General features: G+C 44.3%; 1 pseudogene; it reads left to right on the forward strand.

Moving 5' to 3' along the window:
* Positions 1-18,197, forward strand: part of LOC106582600 (serine hydroxymethyltransferase, mitochondrial-like) — a 34,818-nt pseudogene extending 16,621 nt beyond the window's left edge.
* The last annotated feature ends 1,187 nt before the right edge of the window (positions 18,198-19,384 follow it).

The raw sequence follows: 19,384 nt of genomic DNA on the forward strand, positions 1-19,384 counted from the left end.
CCGTTTCCGGGCAGTCTTCGACCATCCGCCCGAGGGCAGAGTGGCGGGGGAGCGCCTCTACCATCTGGGGCAGGAGATGAGGAGCACCCAGGAGTTTTCCCTGGAGTTTAGAACCCTGGCTGCCGGCGCGGGATGGAACAACAGGGCCCTGATCGACCACTACCGCTGAAGTCTGCGCGAGGACGTCCGTCTGGAGCTGGCCTGCAGGCGACACCACCCTCACTTTCGACCAGCTGGTGGACCTGTCCATCCGGCTGGACAACCTGCTGGCTACTCACGGATGTCCAGATCGGGGTCTGGTGGTTCCATCCTCCCGCAACCCCTCTCCGATACCCATGGAGCTAGGAGGGGCGGTGCGCAGGGAGACCGGAGGGGGTTTTTGCTTGTGCACAGGTCACACTGCTGGTCGGTGCCGGGTTGGTTCCTCTGGGAATCGTGGCAGCAGGCAGGGCGCTCTGGCATCACCCCAGGTGAGCTGGCACCATTCTCACCCAGTCCTCTGTTGCACATATGTTTGTCTGTCACTTTTCCTGAGTTTTCCCCGCATTCCCAGCATAAGGCGCTCGTAGATTCAAGCGCGGCTGGGAATTTCATTGATAGAGCATTAGCTCATAGTTTAGGGACCCCCATTGTTCCCGTGGATGTGCCCTTCCCCGTTCACGCCTTAGATAGTCGACCATTAGGGTCAGGGTTAATTAGGGAGGTCCCCGCTCCTTTGGGCATGGAGACGCAGGGGGGGTCACACGGAGAAAATTAGTATTTTTCCTTATAAGACTCTCCTGCGTTTCCTGTGGTGCTGGGCCTACCCTGGTTAGCTTGTCATAACCCCACTGTTTCTTTGCTACAGAGGACTCTCACGGGGTGGTCGCGAGAGTGCTCAGGTAGGTGTTTAGGGGTTTCCGTTGGTGCTACTACGTTGGAGAGTCCAGACCAGGTCTCCACCGTGCGCATTCCCCCTGAATATGCAGATTTGGCTCTCGCCTTCTCTAAAAAGAAGGCGACTCAATTACCATCTCATCGACGGGGCGATTGTGCGATTGATCTCCTGGTAGATGCTGCACTTCCCAGGAGTCACGTGTATCCCCTCTCACAAGCAGAGACGGAGGCTATGGAAACATATGTCTCTGAATCCCTGCGTCAGGGGTACATTTGGTCCTCCACTTCGCCCGTCTCCTAGAGTTTATTTTTTGTGAAGAAGAAGGAGGGAGGTCTGCGTCCGTGTATTGACTACCGGGGTCTAAATCAGATCATGGTGAGGTATAGTTACCCGCTACCACTCATAGCTACAGCGATAGAGTCAATGCACGGGGCGCGCTTTCACCAAACTAGATCTCAGGAGCGCTTACAATCTGGTGCGTATCCGAGAGGGAGACAAGTGGAAGATGGCTTTCAGTACCACCTCTACGCACTATGAGCACCTTGTCATGCCGTACGGTTGATGACTGCGCCATCAGTCTTCCAAGCTTTTGTAGACAAGATTTCCAGGGACCTGCACGGGCAGGGTGTAGCGGTGTATATTGATGACATTTTGAAATACTCCACTACACGCGCAGAGCATGTGTCCCTGGTGCGCAAAGTGCTTGGTCGCCTGTTGGAGCATGACCTGTACGTCAAGGCTGAGAAATGCCTGTTCTTCCAACAGACAGTCTCCTTCCTAGGGTATCGCATTTTCACATCAGGGGTGGAGATGGAGAGTGACCGCATTGCAGCCGTGCGTAATTGGCCGACTCCCACCACAGTAAAGGAGGTGCAGCGATTCTTTGGGTTTGCCAACTACTACCAGAGGTTTATCCGGGGTTTTGGTCAGGTAGCGGCTCCCATTACTTCACTGCTGAAGGGGAGCCCGGTGCGCTTGCAGTGGACAGCTGAGGCGGACAGGGCTTTCAGTCACCTGAGGGCTTTGTTTACCTCGGCTCCCGTGCTGGCCTATCCGGATCCCTCTTTGGCGTTCATAGTGGACGTGGACACGTCCGAGGCTGGGATAGGAGCTGCGCTCTCTCAGCGCTCGGGTATGCTACCGAAGCTCGCCCTTGTGCCTTCTTCTCGAAGAAGCTCAGCCCGGCGGCGCAAAACTATGACGTGGGGGACCGGGAGTTGTTGGCTGTTGTCAAGCCCTGAAGGCATGGAGACATTGGCTTGATGGGGCTAGACACCCTTTTCTCTTCTGGACTGACCACCGCAATCTGGAGTACATCCGGGCGGCGAGGAGACTGAACCCTCGCAGGCAAGGTGGGCCATGTTTTCCACCCGTTTTGTGTTTACCCTTTCTTACAGACCAGGCTCCCAGAACGTTAAGGCAGACGCATTGTCCCGGTTGTATGACACAGAGGAGCGGCCCATGGATCCCACTCCCATACTCCCCGCCTCTTGTTTGGTGGCGCCGGTAGTGTGGGAGCTGGATGCGGACATTGCGCGGGCATCACGTGCAGAGCCCGCTCCCCCTCAGTGTCCAGCTGGGCGTCTGTATGTTCCGTCTGCTGTCCTTGGCCCGGCTGATCTATTGGGCCCACACGTCACCCTCCTCTGGTCATCCTGGGATCGGTCGGACGGTGCGGGAAGTACTGGTGGCCCACCTTGGCTAAGGACGTGAGGGTTTATGTTTCCTCCTGCTCGGTGTGCGCCCAGTGCAAGGCTCCTAGACACCTGCCCAGAGGTAAGTTACAAACCTTACCCGTTACACAACGGCCGTGGTCGCACCTGTTGGTGGATTTCCTATTCGATCTTCCACCTTCACAGGGTAACACCACGATCCTGGTCATTGTGGATCGTTTTTCTAAGTCCTGTCGTCTCCTCCCTTTGCACGGTCTCCCTACGGCTCTACAAACTGCAGAGGCTCTGTTTACACACGTCTTCCGGCACTACGGGATGCCTGAGGATATAGTTTCTGACCGGGGTCCCCAGTTCACGTCAAGGGTCTGGAAGGCGTTCATGGAACGTCTGGGGGATTCGGTTAGCCTTACCTCAGGTTTTCACCCCGAGAGTAACGGGCAGGATGTGGGTAGGTTTTTGAGGTCTTATTGCCAGGACCGGCCGGAGGAGTGGGCGGCGTTCGTGCCCTGGGCAGAGATGGCCCAGAACTCGCTCCGCCACTCCTCCACTAACCTGTCTCCCTTCCAGTGTGTTTTGGGGTATCAGCCGGTTCTGACCCCTTGGCATCAGAGTCAGACCGAGGCTCCTGCGGTGGATGACTGGTTCCGGCGCGCGGAAGAAACATGGGACGCCGCCCATGTCCACCTTCAGCGCGCCGTACTGCGCCAGAAAGTTGCCGCAGACCATCACCGCAGTGAGGACCCGGTGTTCGCACCGGAAGACAGGGTCTGGCTCTCGACCCGAAACCTGCCCCTCCGCCTGCCCTGTCGGATGTTGGGTCCGCGGTTTGTGGGGCCATTTATAGTCCTGAGGAGAGTGAACGAGGTATGTTACAGGTTACAGCTTCCCCCCGATTACCGCATAAACCCCTCGTTCCATGTGTCTCTCCTCAGGCCGGTGGTGGCTGGCCCACTCCAGGAGTCAGAGGTACGGGAGGTTCCTCCACCCCCTCTGGACATCGAGGGGGCACCGGAGTACTACGTTCGATCCATACTGGATTCGAGACATCGGGCGAGGTGCCTTCTGTACCTCGTGGACTGGGAGGGGTATGGTCCGGAGGAGAGATGCTGGTGGGTTCCGGTGGAGGACGTGTTGGATCCTTCCATGCTGTGAGATTTCCACCGTCTCAATCCGGATCGCCCTGCGCTGGAGCCGCGCGTCGGGGGGGGGGGGGGGGGGGGGTGTCATGACTTCCACTGAAGTCGGTCCCTCACCTTGTTCGGGCGGTTTTCGGCGGTCGAACAAGGTGAGGGACCGACTTCAGTGGAAGTCATGACAGCACCCCCCCGGCGCGCGGCTCCAGCGCAGAAGTCTAACCATCACTGATCCATTTTTCATTGGTTTTGTCTTGTCTTCCTTCACACCTGTTTCCAATCCCATCAATTACATGCTGTGTATTTAACCCTCTGTTTCCCCTCATGTCCTTGTCGGAGATTGTTTGATTGTATGTTTGTGCAACTTGTGTGTTGGTACGCGACCTGTTTTGTACCCACTTTGATTATTTTATATATTTTGTCTTGACACTGAGCCCGCCTGCCTGACCACTCTGCCTGCCTGCCGTCCTGTGCCTTTGCCACTACTCTGGATTACCGACCCGTGCCTGACTTGACCTGTCGTTTGCGGGCCCATTGCTGTATTAAACATTGTTACTTCAACACAGTCTGCGTTTGCGTCTTGCCTGAAACGTGATACTGAGTTAGTGGTAGTCAGTGTATCTTTTACTATCATACTGTGTTCCATATTTTTTCAAAGGTATTGTCTTGTTAATTTAGATGACATGGACAACGTATATTAAGAAAAAAATATTGTGTATACATTACACTTATTGTAAGTTACAACATGTTATGTAAATATATACCAAATAACCTAATGTCATGATGCCTAACACGTTGTTGTTGTTGTCCTTCTGCAGTCTGACCCATGGTTATATGTCTGACATGAACAGGATCTCTGCTACCTCTATCTATTTTGAGTCCCTGCCCTACAAGCTCAATGCAAGTAGAGACCCTCTCTACCCCCACCCCAGGTTACTAGGTTTTTTTCTCAATTTGCCTTTCCTCGATTTCTTGTGTCCTCTCTCCTCACCTCCGTCCCTTTGGGGGAGAAGGTCTGAGGGACGGGACCTTGGATCCTTTCCTCCAATATGATTTGAGAAAGATGAATTGAGAGCCCTAATGTAACCCTGTCCAGTGTCCACACTCTCTGATCTATACACCCTTGCACCCTCACTGCTCACATTTCACGTCTGCTACGCTAGTGGGGAACATTCATGGCCTTACTTCTCCTCATCCGTAGTCGCAGTATTACTACTATAAATGCTACTCGTCACTGATATAATATAATAGACATTAACAGTAGATATCCTACTCTGCCCTGTTAGATCTATTTTACTGGTTCATATTGGTCAGTGCTGTACTTAGTTCTGTCTCATTGAGCACTTACTGGTTTGTATCTATTCCTGATATTTTCCTGATAACTGTTCTTGTCACGTCCTGACCAGTAAAGGGGCTATTTGTTATTGTAAGTTTGGTCAGGACGTGGCAGGGGGTGTTTGTTTTATGTGTTTCGTTTTTTTTTTGGTTAATGTTCTATGTTAGTCTATTTCTATGTCTGTGTCTAGTTATTCTATTTCTATGTTTAGTTTATTGGGTTGACCTTCAATTGGAGGCAGCTGTTCCTCGTTGCCTCTAATTGAAGGTCGGTCCTATTTAGTAGGGGTGTTTTTTCATGGGTTTTTGTGGGTAGTTGTTCTATGTGTAGCTGTGTGCCTCACAGGACTGTTTCTTTGTTGTTGTTTTTGTTCAAGTGTTTTGTTTCATTTCTTTAATAAAGAAGAAGATAAGTATACACATTCCCGCTGCGCCTTGGTCCTTTCTTTACGACCACTGTGACAGTTCTTCTGGCCTGTGTAGTGTTCAGGTTAGTGTTTCCCCTATATTTTTATTTACTGCCGGCGGGTCACCGTTGCAAATGTTTTGTATATTAATATTTCTGCAGAGATGTGCGAGATTTTGGTAATTAAGCCCTTTCTTTACTTACTCAGAGTCAGATGAACTTATGGATACAATTTTTATGCTTTTGCATGCAGTTGGAAGGAAGTTGCTAACTAGTGTTACTGCAATGACAGGCTGTTCCTGTAGACTTCCAGTCATTTTGGTAACACTAGTAGTTAGCAATGGCTCGCGAAACTACTTTCAACTTCCTTCAAATTGCACACAGAGACATAAAAATGGTATCCATGAATTAATCTGAGTCTAGATAAGTAGAAAAAAGGCTTAATATCCAAAATCCCACAGTATCCCTCTGATATCAGAGTGACAAGTTACTACTTTTGTAGTAAACAGAGCGAGCAGGGGTGCGAATGAGACCCACAGCCACTGCTTGTTCCTCATCTCCCTACAGTGCAGTGGTGCTACCTTTGCCATCTCTGCTGAAAAAAATCTTAGGGGAATCACTGCAGGTGATTAATGTAGTGTGTTGTGCTGATCAAGGCTTTGGTGTGTATGTGTGTGTCTGCGCTCCAGTGTGTGCAAAGTTTGGGTGTGTGTGTGTCTATCCGAGTGTGTTGTGATGGGGATGTGATCAATGGTGTGTGTGTCTCCTCTACTCTGCGTGTGTGTCTGTGTGATGGATGAATGGGCAGGCCCCCACTGTAGGAGAGATAATAGGAAATCAACATGCTGGCCGGCAGGGACCACTCTATCCTACTTTCTCACTCACACCACTTTGTCCTATTCTCTCTGTCCTCCATCCTCAAAATGATCTTTACCTTGATGTAGTGAGGGGCGGTGTGTGTGTGTGTGTGAGAGAGAGACACCACCTTAATGGAGTGAGGAGGGATCTAGAGATGGGAGATTATTCCTCTGTCTAAATAAAGCACGTTGCCCTGTCCTTAGGAAGCTGTAGGTGCAAAGCTTTGGGGTTGATGACAATTGAATGGGACCGATATGGAGAAATGTATACCTTTTCAGTGCATTCTGCCTGTATGCATAGGTTTCTCACTCCCTCATTTAGCTGTAAAGCTTCAGTCTCGAACAGGTGTTTGTGTACTTGTTCATCCCTTTTTCCCTCCATCTCTCACACTTGCCCTCCATCTCTCTTGCCCTCTCTCCTTTCCTCCCTCTCACCAGCCTACCATATGACTCACTGACTACAACCAGCTGGAAGTGACTGCCCGTCTCTTCCGGCCCAAGGTGATCATTTTAGGTACCAGCGCCTATGCATGCGTCATTGACTATGCTCGCTTTATGAAGGTACAGACACTTTCTTTTACTACCTCTCTGTCTCTCTCGCGCTTTCTGTCTTCTCTGTCGGTCTTCTATATCTCTCATCTCTCTTTCTTTCTTGGTCTTCTCTCTCTCTCTTTCAGATTAGATATTATAGCATGAATGACAAGGCCACGGATGCTAAAGCGAAGTGAGATGACATCAGCAATAACAGTAAATAATTAAATAATGTTGATTAGAGAAAGGGGAAAACATATACTGAACAAAAATATAAATGCAACATGTAAAGTGTTGGTAACATGTTTCATGAGGTGAAATAAAATATCCCAGAAATGTTCCATACACACAAAAAGCTTATTTCTCTCAAAAGATAATCCATCCACCTGACAGGTGTGGCACATCAAGAAGTTGATTAAACAGAATGATCATTACATAAGTGCACCTTGTGCTGGGGACAATAAAAGGCCACTCTAAAATGTGCCGTTTTGTGACACAACACAATGCCACATGTGTCTCACGTTTTGAGGGAGCATGCAATTGGCATCCTGACTGTGGGAATGTCCACCAGAGCTGTTGTCAGAGAATTTAATCCTTTCACACATACCATCACACAGGTGTGATCGTTCTACAGTGGTCCCTGAAGCATATGATCACACCCGTGTGATTAGAACGCTTATTTAGAATAGCCAGTTTCGAATGACGCAACAATCAGCATTTGAGCTGGCCACACTTTTTTTCAGAAACGATTTACATAAACACAGTCCTTACAAAGTTATGTCCAGAATGTGAGCAGTTTATTTTTGGATGCAATGTTCAGATATTCACAGAAGTATTTATAGCTTAACACAATCATCCAAATCGGAAAAATGTAGACTACAGTTGTCCTAGCGCTAACTGAGGAAAGATTGACGCAACACAAGCGGTCATATTTTCTAACTCTCGGCTGACAAACTACAATATGAATTAGCTAATAGCAATTACTATGTATAATTAATCACATCACGGGTGAGCTCACCATTGATCTAAATAATTGAGTAAAACACTTTCTAGAAATCGAAAGTAATCCGACGATGATTAGTTTCAGCGCACAGACATGCTTTTTTTCCTCACAGAAACCAAAGATAATAGAAGACAAGATGAGTTTGGTCTGTTAACAGTATGCATGTTGAAGGGGTGTGTCGTCTACCATCGTTCACATCCCACCATTCACTTCCTGAAGTTCTCAAAAAATGAGTGAACCCTTACCTCATTTTGTTATAACATCTTTGGTCCGACAGAAGATTACGTGAAACCCAGAATGCATTGTATGTCAACAAACATGGCTTCACACATAGCTGGAATTAGCTTAGCTCATCATAATCAGTACAACCTTCAAAAAATGTATTTTACACACAGATGCCCATTACAATCTATGCAAGAATCGGAATGCATGATTTATCACCAGTAATTGAAAAACATGTGAATAAAACAGTAAATATATCAATAATTACCACACAAAACATTTTCTGATAGTGATTTATTGATACAAATGGCGCGTGCAGGCAGTCAATCACGTAACCTCTTACTCCCACTCTCAGCCATTCAGTGTTGTTGTTTATGTATGTAGCTGGTGAGCTAAGCTGTAGCATTAGCAATGTCTTTCAAAAGGAGACAACTTCTGGAGATTTAAAAAAAATTCTGACAATGAGTCTGAAAGTCAGGAATCAGATTCTGACCGTGACAGTGAGGAGCTGCCCCCCCAACAATTGAGAACACTGAATCTGAGGACCCCTTGTCCACTGACAAAGTCCCAGTTCCCTTTGAAGATGCTGGTGGTGATGGAGCAGACTGACAGTGGATGAAGTACAGGAGTTCTGTGGTAGCTGGAAGGCTGCCAGCCATTTCACCCCTCCTGGCCCTGCTGTTTGCTTTGAGTCCCAGTCTGGAGTGCAAAGCCCCTTGCCATTTCCATCTGGGGCAGAGTGCTTCAAGTTGTTTTGGACAGAGGAGCTGGTGGGAGACATAGCAGAGACCAATCGCTATGCCTTGGAGCTACAGGAGAAGAGAGAGCAGCCAGGAGTGGGGAGGACAACCACAACTAGAGAAATGTATACCTTCCTGGTGACAGTCATTCTCATGGGGATAGTAAAGAAGAACTCCCTAAGAGAATACTGGAGCACAGGTCCTATGTTTGCAACTCCCTTCTTTGCCACCCTCTTTTCCCAAGACTGCTTCCTAGTTCTGCTGCGATGGCTGCATTTCAACAATGCTACTGCCATCCTAAATGACCCGTCATACGAAATAAGAAATGTCAACAGCTGGCAGTAAAGTGGCATGACAAACAAGACATCCATGTCCTTTCCTTTCTACTGTCCATATAGCAACCATGTCGGCCACAGGGAAGGTGGACCACCTGACAGGAGAGAGAAAAATCAAACCAGACTGCGTGCTTGACTAAAACCTCAAAATGGGGGCAGTGGATAAGGCGGACATGATAAACAGCTTTGTGGAATGCACTCAGAAAACAACCAAGTGGTATAAGAAGATATTTTTCAATTTTTCCAGGGTAGCATCAAAATACAAGCCAATACGTCTCTGACGCAATTAGCATTGTTTTACAGAGCTAATCGTAGAATGTAGCTAGCAACATAAGCACGATTGAATATAACACCATAAAGGTTATGAAATGAGTAACGTTACCTCGCGTGTCCGCGGTTATAAAGAATATACACAAATATATTATGCTCCATACATACAGTGAGCTACAGTGGAACACGACATACAGAAACTATTATAACGTAATGAGGTACTTGCTTTGATAGAAACACAGTCTGGATATGAACATGGGTGTCTCTAGTGACGCCTCTAGCACTGAGACACTGTGCCTTAGACAGCTGCGCCACTTGGGAGTCATAAGGCCAGGGTAGCTTCAAAATACAACACATGCTAATACTTCTCTGATGCAATTAGCATTGTTTTCCAGAGCTAATAGAATGTAGCTAGCTACGTAAGCATTGAGTATAACATCATAAAGGTTATGAAATGAATAACATTACCTCACGTGTCTGCGGTTATAAGGAATATACACAAAAATATTATGCTACAGTAGAAACGACAACACGACATGCAGAAACTATTATAACGTAATAAGGCACTTACTTTAACCTCTATGGGCTCTCAGATCGACCACTATCCAAATGCGCTACTGTTTTTCAGCCAGGGACTGCAGAGTCATCATTCAACGTTCTGGCGCCTTCTGAGAGCCTATGGGAGCCTTAGAAAATGTCATGTTACAGCAGAGATCCTCTGTTTTCAATAAAGAGGCTAAAGAAGGCCAAGAAATGGTCAGAGAGGGCACTTCCTTTTTGGAATCTTCTCAGGTTTTGGCCTGCCATATGAGTTCTGTTATACTCAGACACCATTCAAACAGTTTTAGAAACTTTAGGGTGTTTTCTATCCAAATCAAACAATTATATGCATATTCTAGTTTCTGGGCAGGAGTAATAAACAGATTAAATCGGGTACGGTTTTTATCCGGCCGTGAAAATACTGCCCCCTATCCATAACAGGTTAATCTTGATGGTTGTACAGTCGTCTCAAATAAAACTGTCAAGGACCTCGGCATTACTCTGGACCCTGATCTCTCTTTTGAAGAACATATCAAGACTGTTCCAAGGACAGCATTTTTCCATCTACGTAACATTGCAAAAATCTGAAACTTTCTGTCAAAAAATGATGCAGAAAAATTAATCCATGCTTTTGTTACTTCTAGGTTGGACTACTGCAATGCTCTACTTTCCGGCTACCCGGATAAAGCACAAAATAAACTTCAGTTAGTGCTAAATACGGCTGCTAGAATCCTGACTAGAACCAACAAAAATGTATCATATTACTCCAGTGCTAGCCTCCCTACACTGGCTTCCTGTTAAGGCAAGGGCTGATTTCAAGGTTTTACTGCTAACCTACAAAGCATTACATGGGCTTGCTCCTACCTATCTTTCTGATTTGGTCCTGCCGTACATACCTACACGTATGCTACGGTCACAAGACGCAGGCCTCCTTATTGTCCCTAGAATTTCTAAGCAAACAGCTGGAGGCAGGGCTTCTCCTACAGAGCTCCATTTTTATGGGATGGTCTGCCTACCCATGTGAGAGACGCAGACTCGGTCTCAACCTTTAAGTCTTTACTGAAGACTCATCTATTCAGTAGGTCATATGATTGAGTGTAGTGCTGATGCTGATCCCGCCCTGGCTTACATTCATGGCGGGTTGTAAATGTGGAAAAACTAAACAAAAAAACAAAAAACTAAAAAATTAAATAAAATAAAAAACGAAGTAACTCCGCCAGAGTGTCTCTTTAGGGTCCCTTTTGCCGGTCCCAAGCCCGGATAAAGGAGGAGGGTTGGAATTGTGACATAAAAAAAACAAGAATCGACAGAAGAAAGTTCATTTGTAGTTCTAAACATATTTAAGGTGTTTTTTACTCACTTTTTGTCTCTCCCACGATGTTATTCCTCTCCTACAGCGTCCATCACAATTACATGCACATGGCCAATTATGCACATTATGTGATGACGTCATTTAGAGACTTCTAGCAACTTTTAGGACAGCCAATAGCTACTTTCCTTACTGAGGGGTTGGCAACACTGATAGGATTGACCAAGCAATGCATGCTTCCAGCTAGGTTGAAGATGGGTATATTTTGAACCTAGGCTTCCAGCAGGATGCTGTAAATTATGGCTTGCATGCCCTGCCGAAGGAATAGGTTGATCCCCAGTGGTGGTAAGTATAGATCATACTGTAGACTGCTGGTTATGTATATTGTCATAATCATTATCACTAGCTAGTTGGCTAACGTTAGCCTACCTCAATACAACTTGAATTTGCCTTGGAAACTCAATAACACTTCAAAAGAAGGCAAATGATTTTGACTTTAGCCAGCTAACTAAGATTGAGGGGACCACCATATTTTAGCTAGTTAACATTAGCATTGCTAGCTATTTTTGACGAACTTTGCTAGTAACAGTAACATCTCTAAAGTAATTTTGACAACATCATAATGTGGCAAAGTTGTTTCCTACTAATTATTTGCCTACTTTAGCAATGCCATCGTATTTCCATGCCACTCTAAGTTAGTTTAATTTAGACAACAGTCACATTAGCCTCCAAGGTGCAAGCCATGTCTATGGCACAATTAAATATTGGATGCCACTATGGTGGTACTAGCTAACTCATGTCTGACTACAACAATGTATTAACTAGTAGCAACAAACTCAAACCAATCAAGGGCCATATCAAAACATGTTAGTTGTTTGCATAGTGTAACGGGGTCACCGGCCTGACTAATCCAATATGGAGCTAGTCAGTCTACATCTGTAAAGCATATAATTAGCTTCCAAATGAGATTACATTATTTCTCAAGCTATGTTTATAATTGGAGGGATGATGATAATCGTTTACCTGTTTTTTTCGGTTAGACAAAATGAACAGTTGGGTGCCAGACTGACCCCCTGGTCATGGACAGATGCCAGGACCAACCCGAAGGAGCAAAGGCTATTTTCACAATTTGGCAAGCAAGGCCTCAGAATAAAAGTGTGTCATGTGACACAAGTACCCTTGTGACACCACCTCCATTGTTGCCGGAGTCTCCCCCGACTCCAATAAAAAGGACACGCCACCATGAGGCCTCTGATAGTGACCCGAGACACTGTCCTGATGACACAGACGGCTTCAGCGACAGGTAATATGTGTTATGTGAAAGTTGTATAAAACAACCCCTGGCTTGATACAATAGTAGGCTAATTTCCCAGCCAAGCAGATACTGTACAAGTAGTAGTCATTTTGGTTGTGAAGTGCATTAGCAAAAAGCTTTGTCCGTTCTTTACAACAAAATGTAATGGACCAATTAGGCTGTCTATTATAGCACCCTAGGTCTGTGTGGAAAGCGGCATGGAGAGAGAGCGAGAGCAGAGAGGGAGGACTCAAGTAGCAGTGTAAAGTATAAAAATGGGCGTCACACACAGCATATCACATTTAACAAGCCAAACATTCAAATAAAGAAGGTAAAGTAAAAACCCAAACCGGTCTGTGCAGCAATACTGGTATATAGTAAAATACGGTATACTGCCCAGCCCTAGGATCAGGGAACTCCTGCTGTATAGGGGACAACACACTGGAGTGTTTGACCACTGACATGTTTGCCAAGGTAGCCCTGTTAACACCAGACAAAATGCCGATAGGCACAGTATCTGTATCGGCTGGGAATGAAAGATGAAAGGAGCACATTGTTAATATTAGCAGAAAACTGCTTCTATGGTATTATATAAAGGTTGTTTATTTTACATGGACCTTTTACTTCATTTTGAATGTTATCAAAGCACTTACTTTAGAATATCTTGTTACTTGTTAATGTTACTCATTGTGTATTTATTCCTCATGTTATAATTTTTATATTTTTCTCTCCATTGTTGGGTAAGTAAGCATTTCACAGTTAATCTACAATTGTTGTTTATGATGCATGTGACAACATTTTATTCGATTTTTGAAAATGTAACTACATAAATTCAGCAATTGCATTCTTGTCATATTACTCAGTAGGCTAATGACCTATTAAAAGCTTCCTCCGGCATTTCACCATACATCTGCCGATAGTTACTAATCTCAACCTGCAGGAGGTTTGTTTGTTGTGATTGACAGTTGTCGTCAAGGTTCTGACGGATGGGTGTGTCTTGGTGGCAAGGATACACCCAAGAAACACCCATATCAAACCACACTTTCAACCCATCTTGCTTTTGGCTTCTTTCATGGCCGCCAGCATTTCTTGAAGAGCAAGCCAAAAAACAAGGTCAAATCAGCGGGTACAGTCCCCCTTAAATGCACACAGCTTTTTCTCATTTGCATAGTTTTAATTCTTTAATTCCAGAGTTCACTTCCAGCATTTCAAGAAATTGCTTTTTACATACTGTCACCTTTCTTTTGTCTTAGTATGCCCCACCAACAATAAAAAAACGACTTCTCCTTGACAATTATTCTTCTCTTTGACTGTGCATTTGTCAGTTATTACTTTAGCCACTAGAGGGAGATCAGCCAATTTTTAGGGTTCTATACTCCCGAAGTTGACTATTTTTGTTGTTACCAGTTAGCTAGCAGTTCTTAACTGTTATCCGTCAAAGCAGGTTCTTACTGGCGATTAAAAACGGATGATTGACAATTTGAGTCATTACTGAATTATTTAATGTAACGAATCAAACAAACCTCAAACAACTCATGGTAATTCATGATAACTTCGTAAACAATTCATTTACACCCAGCATTTATTTGAAACTGCTGATTATTTGCTGAAATGTGTGCCGTTGCTATTTGAGACTGCATTTAATTGAAGTTTTACAGTTATTTTAGGATTATCCATGTTCAATTTGAATTCCTTCATTTTGGTTTGTCCATTTAATGTTTGGTTTTAGTGAATATAGTTTTTCTACAGGTAGGAGGTTTGCTGATTGTTTGTCAGACACTTGACGGTATAGCACCCTTTGGGAGTGGTCAGACAAAGGAATTGATTGATTTAGGAGGTATGTCTGTGATGGCGAAGTCCACCACACTACATCCTAAAGCTGAGCAGTATGTAAATCTCCTGAGAGAATCTACTGCCATTCACTATGTAGAAACCCAAGACTTTACAGAGGTGCACCACTGGTTTCCGACTTGTTGACTACACTGTTACTATTGTTTCTGTTAGTTGTATTTTAGGTGGGATATAGTTTGGTGTTTCGCTCCCTTTCTCTTACTCTTTCTGTCTCTTACACACTTTCTACTCTTTCCCCCCCCTGCAGTCTCTCCACTATCAATAAGGCCGTTCTATTCTTCCGTAGGGCTACAGTAAAGTTGTACTACGTCCTGTATTTTAACTCTCCTAGTAAATCTACCACTGGCTTGATTCTTTAGCTGATATATTGTGCGATTGGGGGAGAGATAATCATGATAATGCATATTTAATCAATTCTCTATATAGCTTGCCAAGGAACCAGTTACATTTTATCTATTGACTGTTTGGTGCTCTATCAGTAAGAATTAACAGGGAGAGGCATTGCACTATTAAAGATACCATGCTGTTGCTTTTCTTGTTTAGAAAGCCCATACAGGATATTCTCACTCTTTTGTGATGAAAAGTGTGAACCCTTATCAAAAGTCAAGTTCATTGTATCCTTGTTTCGATATGATGTTATCAGCAATATAAACTGTGTGTTTTCTTTCTTTGTGGTGCTGGGAATAAAAATACCCAATCCTTAGTGATCAATGATAAACTGTCTTCTGATCTGTTCACCTACAGTATTTACCACTGTCTGCATGTTTGTCTCTTCTCCTACCCATCCAGTTGTGTAGAGAGGTGAAGGCCTACCTGCTTGCTGACATGGCCCACATCAATGGCCGGGTGGCTCGGAAGGCTGCCCCGTCTCCCTTCGAGTGCGCTGACATGGCCACCTCCATCACACACAAGTCCCTCCGAGGAGCTAGGTATGCGTTTGCAGATGGGAATAGTATCAATGAATCAAAAAGAAATGGGCTCCATTCCGATTCTGTGTGCACACTTTCTTAGCCAGGGTCTCTTTGTCAATTAAGTTGATGCTGACCTGAATGTGTCTTAACCTAAACTCCAGATTGAGCTGTCCGTATCTCTTGCTCTTCTCCAGGGCTGGCCTGAACTTCTACCATAAGGGTGTGCGTTCTGTGGACAAGGGGAAGGAGATCCAGTATGACTTGGAGGACAGGATCAACTTCTCTGTGTTCCCCTCTCTGTACTGGGGCTACCCACAACCATGCCATCATAGGGTGGCTGTCACAAACAGGTACGCCATGCAGTCTCTCTCGCTCCATACATCCACAACCCCACACAAAACAATTTATCAGACCAAAATTATAATTTACAAAGGTATATTTATTCAGCCACCCAAAAAAAAGAGAACTATGCACCTTCACCTGATGAAATTGAGAAAGAAGTAGAGCTTGTTATCTATTATTCTATACTTCCTAATCGGTTCCCTGTTTACCATTTCTGTTCTCCTCAAGTGGGACAGAGAACCACCTGGTGCTGGTGGACCTGAGGCCATTGATGGGGCCAGAGCAGAAAGGCTCCTGGAGCTGGTGTCCATCACAGCCAACAAAAACACCTGCCCCTGGGACAAGAGTGCTCTGACACCTGGAGGCCTTAGGCTAGGTGGGTCACACACCAGCACAACATACAAAACGCATCATACCAGCTGTATTTCTGCTTGCTTGAATGCTGAATTGCTCAGATACACATGAAAACATGAAATTATCCCAGGAATCGATGGAAAGTAGCAGAGAGAAGCACAAATACGATATTTAACATTGGTGAATCTGTACTTTAACACTTTTCCATTCAATAAAAAACAGCTTAGTATGCAACAACAAAAAACTATTATTGGTAGGTTATTCATAAAAATAAAAAAAAGTTCCAACAATCGATCCTTGTGGAACGCCACATTTAATGTCAAGAGGGTGGGAGTTTACCATTCGATTATAATCTAATCTAACATGAGCATACCCTGTAACCCTGTTCTACTATATATATATAAAACACCTGATCTCACTAACTCTTGTTATCACTGTCTGACATCCCTGTTCCTGACTCCCAGGTGCCCCGGCGCTGACCTCCAGACAGTTCAAGGAGGCCGACTTTGTCTAGGTGGTGGAATTCATGGATGAAGGCTTCAAGATCGGCCTTGACGTCAAGAGGAAGACTGGTGAGTGCTCATTAGCACTTAATCAGTTAACCTAATCAGTCTCCCCATCTTGCCTTTTCATGGCCACAATTTAGAATGTACAAACACGCAGATTTGGGATGCGCTAAACTGACTGATTAATCCTCCGTTTCGATCCTCCTGAAATCTTATCAGAAACATGTTGGGTCATTTACACAGCTTTCGATTTCCTTACAAAATCGGTCAAACTGATGTAGCTGAGTTATTGCATTTTCTCCCGGTCCCTAAACGTCTTTGCTCCCGATAGAAGCAGAGATGACAGAGAGAACTTTACCATTGTCAACTAGATTGACACATTAATTCTATAAATTTATGGCATTATTCTGGTGTGCACGTTTTGGTTTTGGCCCTAGCACTACACAGCTGATTCAAATAATCAACTCATCATCAAGCTTTAATTATTTGAATCAGCTGTATAGTGCTAGGGTAAAAACAAAAACGTGCACCCGGGGGTGCTCTGGGACCGAGTTTGGGAAACCCTGTTCTAGGACAACATATAATGACTGAAGAGAAGCTGCATGTATTTAATTATACACAAATAGCCTACCAAAATGTCTGAAATTATAAGCAGAAATATCAAAATCGGACAAAGAATCCCGTACCCTCTGTCAAAAAATCGTTCTGCCGTCTTAAATATGGCCTACAGTGAATTCTCTTTATTGGCAGGTCAATTGGGGTCGGGTGCGGCCGGGTGCAGGCCTCAGATTTTCACTTTATGACATATAGTCGGGCGGTTGCAGATGGGTTATTAGCAATTGCAGGTAAACAAACAGCTGACCCGCGCACAACTACTGTGGGGCTAGTTAGGAACCATCAATAAATTACACAAAGTAAATGGGACAATATTTTCACACCTCGTATTTCTCATTAAATTCTTTCTGTATTTGTATACGAATTTCTACAATTTATAGTTCATTCTGAGGTTGAGTCATTTAAATGTTTTATTATTTCCCCATGTACATTGTGTAATTTACTGATTTGTCCCTAACTAGCCCCATAGTGATATCCCTTGTCAAACCAAATTTACCACGGGCATTACAATCGGGTCGCGTGCAGCCGATCTCTGAATTGATTATTACATTTGAGTGCTGCCGGTAGAATATAAATAAACCCAACCCAAGGAAAACTGTGGCGTACCCTTAATTCCATGACATAAAATGTTTTCCTAACCATCTCCCAATTCTCAGTTATGGATGAGACTGACTTTTATCACCAATTATCCTATTTACACTTCATAGTCAATTTTGACACTAAAATAAATGTTTCTCACTCATATCGATGCCACATAGAACCTTTTTTTTAACAAGAGAAGTCGTTGTTTTCGATTCAGTCACTCATTAATATTTTTTATTTAAAGTCAGTTTCTTTCTAATCACTGTTTCTCCATCTTCTGTAGTGATCTGGAAGAAGTTCAAGTTATGTTCATTTGCTAGGCCAAAGAGATGCCAAGTATAGCAAGTTACACAGAAGTTGTAAACATCTTCTCACGTCTCCAGGGAAGCTCGCAAACTTCAAGAACTTTCTGCCAGAGGACCCAGAGACAGTGGCCGGAATGGCAGAGCTGAGGAAACGAGTGGAGGCCTTCGCATGGCCCTTCCCCATGCATGGCTTCAAGGATCACTAGAACCTCCACAAACAGAGAGAGGGAGTGTGCCCTTGAAATGAAACCCTATTCTGTATATAGTGCACTACTCTGGGACCTGTTTAAAAGTAGTGCACTATGTTGGGAGTAGGGTGCCATTTTGGACGCGGGACAGTTGGTTATGAGTGGTGATTGGTTGGTGAGATGGCGCTGAGTGATTGGAGGAAGACTCAGCGGAACCTCAGACTTCCCTGTTAGGAAATGAGACAGGAGACATTGCTTAATCCTTTAATGTAATTTGCTGACCTCTGACCTAACGTGAGGGTGACAGTTGATTCGCCAGTATTTCTGTAGAGCTTTGACCCCCTTTGTACATTTCTACTCTGTATGTCCCTGAATCCCTTGTGATGTTGCTCTCTCCGCACCGGTAGTGACTTCGATTACATTTTTAGAAGCACAGAGAGAGTCTTAAATTAAATTGTAACACAGAAAAAATGCAACATTTACTTGGAGTGAACTCTGAAAATAGCACTGCTGGGTGATTTGATTAGTCATAGTCAATCGATCAATAATATAATAATACTCTTAGCAAAGGTTCTTCTTTCATTTACAATCTGTAGAAACTATGAGAATAGAAAGGTTCAGAACTTTTGTGAAACATCACACAGCACAGTAGAAAAAACTGGATGGTCATCAGAGATAGATGGGAGGGCTTGAAGGTAGCTGAAGGCTGGGATTGAAAAGAAACAAAAGGTAACTGGAAAATATACTGTCCGTGAAATGTATGTATAAGCTTGAAGTGGAAGCATATGTTATGTTGTCCATTAGTTTACTCCAATTAGGGGAGGGGTGGTAGAGTTAGGGTAAAATAATAAAGAAGGAAAATATATACACTACCATTCAAAAGTTTGGGGTCACTTAGAAATGTTCTTATTTTTTAAAGAAAATCACAATTTTCTGTCCATTAAAATAACATCAATTTGATCAGAAATACAGTGTGGACATTGTTAATGTTGTAAATGACTATTTTACCTGGATTTTTAATGTAATATCTATGTACCCCTATGTACGGAGGCCCATTATCAGCAACCATCACTCCCGTGATCCAAGGGCAAGTTGTGTTAGCTAATCCAAGTTTATCATTTTAAAAGTCTAATTGATCATTAGAAAACCCTTTTGCAATTATGTTAGCACAGCTGAAAACTGTTGTACTGATTAAAGCAGCAATA

The sequence above is a fragment of the Salmo salar genome, chromosome 22 (assembly GCF_965601325.2).
Source record: "Salmo salar chromosome 22, fSalSal1, whole genome shotgun sequence".
Classification (NCBI taxonomy): Eukaryota; Metazoa; Chordata; class Actinopteri; order Salmoniformes; family Salmonidae; genus Salmo; species Salmo salar.